This window comes from Oncorhynchus gorbuscha, unplaced genomic scaffold (assembly GCF_021184085.1).
Source record: "Oncorhynchus gorbuscha isolate QuinsamMale2020 ecotype Even-year unplaced genomic scaffold, OgorEven_v1.0 Un_scaffold_5566, whole genome shotgun sequence".
Taxonomy (NCBI): Eukaryota; Metazoa; Chordata; class Actinopteri; order Salmoniformes; family Salmonidae; genus Oncorhynchus; species Oncorhynchus gorbuscha.
The window spans coordinates 10,001-19,416 of NW_025749341.1; the positions used below are offsets into that span (position 1 = coordinate 10,001).

A 9,416-nucleotide genomic window follows, 5' to 3' on the forward strand; every position below is an offset into this window, starting at 1 on the left:
GGCAGGACAGGAACTCTCCTCTCAACGAAATGAAAGGCTTTTCCTTTGCCTGGAAAACACCCTTTTCCTCTGTATCTAGACTTGACTAACAGCCACTTAGGCCATGAATAACAATGTTGCAGCTGCACACGAAAGATTAACATTAAAGGACGCTTAAAATGTTTGTAATCATTTACTAGAGGTGTAACAACAGCCAACAAAACACTTAGAGACGCACTGAATCTCTTTAAAAAAAATCTCCATCATTCTAAAAGAAGTGGTATGACAATATTTGTATTTTATTTAACATTTATTTAACTAGACAAGTCAGGTAAGAACAAATTCTTATTTACAATGACGGCCTACCCCGTGCCAAACCCAGAAGATGCTGGGACAATAGTGTGCGGCCCTATGGGGACTCCCAATCATGATACAGAAACAAAATGGCTGTAGCTCTGGTCTGGCCATTGTTTTTTAATAGTGGGAGGTTATGCCACATTCACATCATGTTGGAAACTCGGGAACTCTTAAAATGAACCTATGTTATTTGCGTTGCGCTTCCTATTGGTTGATTCTGATCATTCCCAAGTGGGAAACTCGGCTATCATCTTTTACAACGAGTAAGCAAGTTGGAAATTTCAGTGTTCGACATGACGTGAACACGACACACGTGACGACATGGGCCAGCTAAAAAGCTGAATAGGGGCAAGGCCAGGCCGGACTATGGAGGGTAGCAGGTTCAATGGCTTTGTTCTATTATTGGTGTACAATGAGACATGTTGACTTGGAACTAGCTGGTTGAGCCACTTCAAACACGGCACACCCAGCGAGGCTCTATCTCAGGTTCCGCTGGTTGTTCCTCTACAGGAAGCCAGGTTTTCCTGTGTCTACTCTTCTCAATGGCAAGGCTGTGCTCACTGAGCCTGTACTTTTGTCAATGTTTTTCTAAGGTTTTGATCAGTAACAATGGTCAAATAGTTAGCCATGCATGGTGTACTGTCGATTTAAGGCCAGATAGCACTGCATTTGTTATGCAGGTGAATGAGGACCCAAAAGCGACTTGGCGAAAACAGAGTTTTTAATCCAGTAAGAAACTTTACAAAACAAAAGGCATAATACTACTCATAAAGACGAGAACAGACTGGAGACTTGATCAAGAACTGCAGGTTGCCTCGGGAAGGCACTTGAACCTAGCAGACTCAGACACCTGCTCACCACGCAGCATCTGAGGGAAACACGACACGACAGGGCAAAACATAGACACAGCACGGTGAATTATAGATAAGGATCCGACAGGGCAGGAACGGAAAACAAGGAGAGAAATAGGGACTCTAATCAGGGAAAAGGATCGGGAACAGGTGTGGGAAGACTAAATGATTGATTAGGGGAATAGGAACAGCTGGGAGCAGGAACGGAACGATAGAGAGAAGAGAGAGCGGGAGAGTGAGAGAGGGAGGGGGAGAGAGAGGGATAGAAAGAGGGAAAGAACCTAATAAGACCAGCAGAGGGAAACGAATAGAAGGGGAAGCACAGGGACAAGACATGATAATTAATGACAAAACATGACAGCATTTTGCTTTGTGCTTTTGCTTGTGTTTCCTAATAAGCAATGTAGTTTTGTTTACTGTTGTTTATTGTTTTATCTGATTGATTGGATGTTCTGGTCCTGAGGCTTCAGTGTGTTAGTAGAACAGGTTTGTGAACTCAGCCCCAGGACCAGCTGGATGAGGGGACTGAGGCTTCAGTGCGTTAGTAGAACAGGTTTGTGAACTCAGCCCCAGGACCAACTGGATGAGGGGACTGAGGCTTCAGTGCGTTAGTAGAACAGGTTTGTGAACTCAGCCCCAGGACCAGCTGGATGAGGGGACTGAGGCTTCAGTGTGTTAGTAGAACAGGTTTGTGAACTCAGCCCCAGGACCAGCTGGATGAGGGGACTGAGGCTTCAGTGTGTTAGTAGAACAGGTTTGTGAACTCAGCCCCAGGACCAGCTGGATGAGGGAACTCTTTTCTTTGCTCAGCTTTTGGCATTGCAGGGCTTGGTAATGATGAGAGGGGGTCACTGTATTTTAGATGTTTCCAAAACTGAATTGCTCTTTTCTGAGTTTTTATTATTAATGGATATTGACCTAATTCTTCGCTGCATGGGTTGTTTGTAGTTTTCTTCTGGACATGTAGGAGAATCTTACAGAACTCTGCATGTCGGTTTTCAATGGGAGTGATTGCCCATTTTGGTGAAATCTTGTTTTGCAAGTTGACCCCACATGCCACACTCTCTGTCTCTCTCTCTCCTTGTCTGTGTCACGAACCGGCTCAAAGCCCGTAACAAAGGGAGGCAACGTGGAGATAAGGAGTAGCAAAATATGTATTTATTAACTAAAGCAACTAAGTATAATATACAATGGTGTGTGTAATCAGTAATCAGTAGTGTAAGTGAGTGTTTTGCATGCATGAATGTGATAATGCAGGGTGATGAAAGGTGCCAAAGCAAACAAACGGCCACCAAGAACCACAACACAATCTACAAAAGGTGTCTGCATGGAGAGAGTCTCTTCCATGAATGTTGAAGAGGTCTATTTATCCTGGGAGACACCTGGCCCAGGTGTTTCCCATGTAGCTGACGACCCTCTCAACTCCGCCCACCGGCATCCTAATAAGGAAACAAGAACAAAGACAGAATAATATAATATATAATAATAATAATATACGGCAGACAGAGTGGGAGGGTCGTCACAGTGTGTGTCTCTGTCTCTGTCCCTCTCTTTCCGTCTGTCTTTCTCTGTCTGTATCTCTGTGTATCTAGGTGTGACCCATGCCTCAGTGTGGGCAGCCTGTATCTCCTACCTCAGTGCTGCAGTGCCTCCAGAGCTGAGGACCTCTGCCCAGGGTATCCTCCAGGGCCTGCACCTAGGGCTGGGCCGGGGCTGTGGGGCCATGGTGGGGGGAGGCTTCGTCAGTGTTTTTGGTAAGAAGAACCACTGTGTGAGGAGAAGTTGTATTTAATCAGATTAAGTGTCCCCCAGTTCTAGAGTATGTAAAACACATTCAACCAAAGAGAGATGGATATATTGGCGTCACCCGTTAAAGGTATTATCAGGAGTAAAGACTGCTGCGTTAAAGGTATTATCAGGAGTAAAGAGTGCTGCGTTAAAGGTATTATCAGGAGTAAAGACTGCTGCGTTAAAGGTATTATCAGGAGTAAAGACTGCTGCGTTAAAGGTATTATCAGGAGTAAAGACTGCTGCGTTAAAGGTATTATCAGGAGTAAAGACTGCTGCGTTAAAGGTACTATCAGGAGTAAAGACTGCTGCGTTAAAGGTATTATCAGGAGTAAAGACTGCTGCGTTAAAGGTATTATCAGGAGTAAAGACTGCTGCGTTAAAGGTATTATCAGGAGTAAAGACTGCTGCGTTAAAGGTATTATCAGGAGTAAAGACTGCTGCGTTAAAGGTATTATCAGGAGTAAAGACTGCTGCGTTAAAGGTATTATCAGGAGTAAAGACTGCTGCGTTAAAGGTACTATCAGGAGTAAAGACTGCTGCGTTAAAGGTATTATCAGGAGTAAAGACTGCTGCGTTAAAGGTATTATCAGGAGTAAAGACTGCTGCGTTAAAGGTATTATCAGGAGTAAAGACTGCTGCGTTAAAGGTATTATCAGGAGTAAAGACTGCTATTCGATGTTCAATTTGCTGTTCAATGTTCATTAATTGAAATGACTATTGAGAACAGCAGTAACTATTGTAGATGGTACATTTAACAGTGGCTAACAGAACAGAATGTAGCTTCACTCCTACTTGAGCAGCTAGTTGTACTCACACGTGTCATACTCTGACATGCCTTTCCAACTGTTGAACAACGCCTCCTCTCCTTAAAATGATGCCCTGTCCTCCATGGTTTTCTCTTAATAAACTACCAGCAGCCCCATCTTCAATCATTAGGATAGGAATTTGATGGTCTGGAATGCATTTGGCAGCTCTCCCAGAATAACAACTGTGTGTCTCTCTCTGTGTTCTGAAACAGATCTTGAGGACTGTGGTAACATATATCCTTTACAGTCCTGAAATGGACATTACTTGTCAGTTTTTCTGTTACATGAAAAGCATTGAGTGAAATAAATACATTTATTTTGAGATTTTGTTTCCAAAAGCCTATGGAGCACACGTTTTGTCTTTTTGGGTTATGGTTTAGGAGCGGCCCACACCTTCAGAGGGATAGGAATGGTGTCCCTTGTCATCCTCCTCCTCTTCGCTCTCATCCAGTGGCTGGCTGTGCAGAGTGGGAACAAAGGTTTGTGTCATTAATGTTTATTTTATCCTACCCTGTACCCTTCATGGCATGCCTCTGCATGGACTTAGGCCTACAGGAAAACAGAATTTACTTCACCTAGTATACTCCTTAGTGGAGAAGTGACTGGCTCCCAATCTGGCAAGCATAACATTTACTTCACCTATTAAACCCCTTCGTGGAGAAGTGACTGGCTCCCAATCTGGCAAGCATAACATTTACTTCACCTATTAAACCCCTTAGTGGAGAAGTGACTGGCTCCCAATCTGGCAAGCATAACATTTACTTCACCTATTAAACCCCTTAGTGGAGAAGTGACTGGCTCCCAATCTGGCAAGCATAACATTTACTTCACCTATTAAACCCCTTAGTGGAGAAGTGACTGGCTCCCAATCTGGCAAGCATAACATTTACTTCACCTATTAAACCCCTTAGTGGAGAAGTGACTGGCTCCCAATCTGGCAAGCATAACATTTACTTCACCTATTAAACCCTTAGTGGAGAAGTGACTGGCTCCCAATCTGGCAAGCATAACATGTACTGCCATTCACTTTTTATTCTCTTTCTCAATCAGCAACTGAGAAATTCATAGGCATTACAATGCTGCATTAATCTTATTTAGGATCTTAATAGTGGAGATTGTTGTTAGGTCAGGAATTGTTATGAAACATTTAGCTTGAGTTATTTTCCAGATCCCAGAATGCTGGCGGAGAACATCCCAGTCCCCTCCAGCCCTTTTCCCATAGCGACCATAGACATTATCCAATCAAATAACGGAGCCGCCACAATGACACCACCGAGGAAGACCAAGCACCAAGAGGATCAGGAGGATTTGAGCGAGCCTGCCTGGGTGGTGTCCGCCTCACCCTGGGTCTCCCTGGCCTTCGCCCTGCACCAGATCAGAGAGATGGCTATCATTGCCAGGAGTAGCCCTGCAAACAACCATCCGCCGCTGCAGGTACTGTAGGTAGACAGGGTGGCTGGCAGCTCGTGGGCTTCAAGGATAGACTGATGAGTTCAGGGATAGACTGATGAGTTCAGGGATAGACTGATGAGTTCAGGGATAGACTGGTGGGTTCAGAGATAGACTGGTGGGTTCAGGGATAGACTGGTGGGTTCAGGGATAGACTGGTGGGTTCAGGGATAGACTGGTGGGTTCAGGGATAGACTGGTGGGTTCAGGGATAGACTGGTGGGTTCAGGGATAGACTGGTGGGTTCAGGGATAGACTGGTGGGTTCAGAGATATACTGTTGGGTTCAGGGATAGACTGGTGGGTTCAGGGATAGACTGACGGGTTCAGGGATAGAGGGTTCAGGGATATACTGGCGAGTTCAGGGTTAGACTGGCGGGTTCAGGGTTAGACTGGCGTGTTCAGGGATATACTGGTGGGTTCAGGGTTAGACTGGCGGGTTCAGGGATATACTGGTGGGTTCAGGGTTAGACTGGTGGTTTCAGGATTAGACTGGTGGGTTCAGGATTAAACTGGTGGGTTCAGCATTAGACTGGTGGGTTCAGGGATAGACTGATGGGCTCAGGCTGTGCTTTGAGGCTGGGCCCAAAGACATATCACTGGGCAGAGAAATAAACAGGTAATGTTTGTGATTTTTACATTTGTGATAATGAAATGTAACCGGAATGTTTATCTAGCAATGTGTGCATGTTCCAGCCAAGGTTCCATGTTGTATCATGTCCTGCTGAGAATTGTCTTCTTTATTTCATGCATCCAATCTTGAAGAAAGGTGAGAATATAATACCTGCCTTTAGAATGGTATTTTATGAGGGTGTTTTTCATATTGTAGCGACCTTAACCCGAGTCCTAGCGAGCTCGGCAAGAGGTTTGAACCTCTAGGCGTAGCGGTTAATGTGTTGACTTGACTTTCGCTGGACCCGAATTGACTACAATATCTACAACATTTTGCTAAGTAGTATTATTACAGTATTAATGTAACACTTTACCTTTGTTCTGATTGGTAGGAGTTAAATGAGATCGGCACAGATGAACCAACTGATCCCAGTCCCCATCCTTAGAACCTACCTCCCCAGACTGGTCCCTCTCAAGTGGGACCCGCTCTCTGACCAGGACCTACGCATGCTGATCAACCACCCCTCTCCACGGGCCAACGCACAGTAGGGGACTGGAAAGAGGGGACACGTTGCACATTGAGGAACTGCCCTAAAATGTTTTCCTTCCAAGCAACACCAAGTCAAAGCCCATCCATGCACAGCTGGGAAGTCCAGATAAAAGAGTTAAGGAGTATGATTTATACAGACTGGACAGGAGATAAATACTAACCAAAATGAAGGAGGTTGAATTCTTCCTCCTAGCAAGACAGGTCTTAACTCTTTGACCGATCTATTGTTACTCTGTCAAGTGGACATCAAACGAGTAACAGAGTCATATTTATTTGACTCATCCTGGAAATCTGGGATAGTGGGTTCGATTTGAATAAGGCTCCATTTGTATCGCTGGCCCTCGATGTGCCTGAGCCGCGGTGCTGTTGTAGGTCGGTGATTCACACTCCTGTAGCAGTGCCACACTGAATCCAAAACGCTGTGTGTAATGGCTGCTTTGCTTGATGTGGACTGTAGAGATTCCTCTTTACATAAAGTTTAGGTGCCAATTCAATAGGCGAACGTTGTGTAATGTTGCAGATAGCAATGTTATTAATATAACTGGTTGGATGACTTATTCTACATGTCAGAGAGACGTGTGTTCTGAGGTTGGTGGCACCTTAAATGGGGAGGGCTCGTGGTAATGACTGGAGCAGGAATCAGTGGAACGGTATCATATACATCAAACACATGGTTTCCATGGTTTCTATGTGTCACATGGTTTCCAGGTGTTTGATGCCGTTCCATTAGGTCCGTTCCTGACATTATTATGAGCCGTCCTCCCCTCAGCAGCCTCCACTGTTCTACATACTATGTTGATATCCGCCTGTTCCCACAACTTTGTGCTCTCTTGAAAGTGGCCCTGCTTTTATATGTAAATGTTTACTGTGTCTAGTGACGAGTCTACCACCTATCAGCCACTGAAGCTGTGGAAGAATAGACACGTAAAAGGGTTTATGATATCCACCAGGCTTTTAGAGTCTGTAATTACTACAAACTATAACAGTTCTGTAGAGACCACTTTCTATATGTAATGATAAGGTGTCTTCAGGCCAAGATGTCTAAATGTGAAATATTTCACTATGATCATATTTAGACAGAAATAATTGTCAATGATATCAAACTGCTTTCCTCCCAAGGGACTATCTAAAACAGTTGTATTGTAATGACCATTTCACATGCCTTGTCTGCTGTCTTCTACCTGACAACTAATACTCCTGGTGCACTGTGGCCTTAATCTTTTCAAGGTGAAACAACAGTTTGCAATACGTCACTGGAAAAGTTAGTTTTTTTTAAACTACCAAAAATGTATCCTTGTAATTTAATATGAAGAACATGCACCCAATTTGAAATCACTTTAATGCTGTTTGATATGAAATGTATGTAAAAAAATACAAAAAAAATCAAGCATAGGCATATTTCTAGCCATGAGGGAGAAAAGTTTTGCTCTTGACAGACATGGTCCAATCAAAATCTCAATTTGATGTTTCCAGCACGTGATTGGCTGTTCCCAAGGCTGCAGTTTCTTAAGCAGCCAGGTTGGGGCAGTAGATGGGAGTTCACTGGATTCCACAGCAATGGGAGTACATGAGAGCTTGTTACAGTGACCAGTAGGGGAGCAGGTCTCAATGCCCCAGGCACTTACCACACAGGAGGAGAAAAACAACAAATGTATTAATGATTGCTGCCAGTTAACCTGAGAGCTATAAGCACCATTTGAAAGTCATTCTGGTGAATAGTTGTAACTACGATGCAGAGGTTTTGATTCCAGAGGAAGACAGATGTCTGCTTTGACTATGATTAGAGTGGGATGACAGCCTGAGGAAGAGTTTCTGGGTCACTATGAAGTCAAACCCACTGAGAGAGACGATAGCTCTGAGAGACTCTGGGGCATCCCTGATTCTCCCTGAGTCTACACTTGTACACTTTCTCCCATTGATTTAACAAATGGTGGAAACTCCCTCCAGCCAATGCTTACACCAATCCTATGCTTTTAAATCCATGCCAGGGAGTGTTCAAGTACACACTTCTGGAAAAGGGTGGAGAATCAGGAGGGAGCCTTTGGGGACGATGGGAATATTCAAGTCCCCTAAAGTCTCTGTTGCCCCCGGTTACAGGACTTCTCTTCTCATTAGGTGTTTTATCATGGAAGGTGAAGCCGAAGGGTACCGCCCCCTACTTTCTGCCTACTGCTAGTTTTCTGGCCATTTTAGGGTCCTCCGGTTCACCACAGAGGTTTAAATTGATATTAGAAGAGCTCCATATCCTCGTCCCCTATGAGGTAGGGCTCTGGAGGTGGGGTGAAGGTGCTGGGGGAGGGCAGGCAGAGGGGGTAGAGAGGGGCTCTGGAGGTGGGGTGAAGGTGCTGGGGAGGGCAGGCAGGGGGGTAGAGAGGGGCTCTGGAGGTGGGGGTGAAGGTGCTGGGGAGGGCAGGTAGGGGGGGGTAGAGAGGGGCTCTGGAGGTGGGGTGAAGGTGCTGGGGGAGGGCAGGTAGGGGGGTAGAGAGGGGCTCTGGAGGTGGGGTTAAAGGTGCTGGGGTAGGGCAGGTAGGGGGGGTAGAGAGGGGCTCTGGGGGTGAAGGTGCTGGGGGGAGGGCAGGTAGGGGGGTAGAGAAGGGCTCTGGAGGTGGGGTGAAGGGCAGGTAGGGGGGGGTAGAGGGGCACTGGGGGCAGGGCATGGGTGTGTACTGAGTGTAGAGAGGGATGGAGTTAGATGTAGGCAGAGCCTGGGCATAGCTGTCCATCTCGTCTTTGCTGGTCAAAAGTACTTAAGTAGTTCTTTACCCCGGTTAAGTAATTTTACTGAAGTAGTTTTTCTGTACTTTACTATATTTTTGACAACTTTTACTCCACCACATTCCTAAAGTAAATAATGTACTTTTTACTCCATACATTTCCCTGAGACCCAAAGTACTCGGTACATTTTAAATGCTTAGGACAGGAAAATGGGCTAATTCACACATTTATCAAGAGAACATCCCAGGTCATCCCTACTGACTCTGATCTGACGGACTCACTAACCACAAATGCTTAGTTTGTAAATG

At 45.2% G+C, this 9,416-nt stretch overlaps 1 pseudogene; it reads left to right on the forward strand.

Moving 5' to 3' along the window:
* The window catches only part of LOC124029111, an 18,088-nt pseudogene extending 9,408 nt beyond the window's left edge, over positions 1-8,680 (forward strand).
* The last annotated feature ends 736 nt before the right edge of the window (positions 8,681-9,416 follow it).